Consider the following 490-nt stretch of genomic DNA (forward strand, 5'->3'; position numbering starts at 1 on the left):
GTTGGTGTGATAGCATTTGGCCAGGCTGCAGCAGAAAAGATCAAGTTAGATTTTAAAAAGAAAAAATTTCCTGTGAGAAATGATACAACAAAACAAATGAGTGTGGGACCCTGGAAAGCCCTGGAAATCTCCTCATCTCCTCTTGAGAACTTTTAACATCAAGAAAAGCCCTGGCTGGGCACGGTGGCTCACACCTGGAATCCCAGCACTTTGGGAGGCTGAGGCGGGCGGATCATGAGGTCAAGAGTTCAAGACCATCCTGGCTAACATGGTGGAACCGTCTCTACTAAAAACACAAAAATTAGCCGGGCATGGTGGCACACGCCTGTAGTCTCCGCTACTTGGGAGGCTGAGGTGGAAGAATTGCTTGAACCTGGGTGGTAGAGGTTGCAGTGAGCCAAGATTGTGTCACTGCACTCCAGCCTGGTGACAGAGTGAGACTCAAAGGAAAGGAAAGGAAAGGAAAGGAAAGGAAAGGAAAGGAAAGGAA

The sequence above is a fragment of the Sapajus apella genome, unplaced genomic scaffold (assembly GCF_009761245.1).
Source record: "Sapajus apella isolate SASKATOON/1434 unplaced genomic scaffold, GSC_monkey_1.0 scaffold83, whole genome shotgun sequence".
NCBI classification, from domain to species: Eukaryota; Metazoa; Chordata; class Mammalia; order Primates; family Cebidae; genus Sapajus; species Sapajus apella.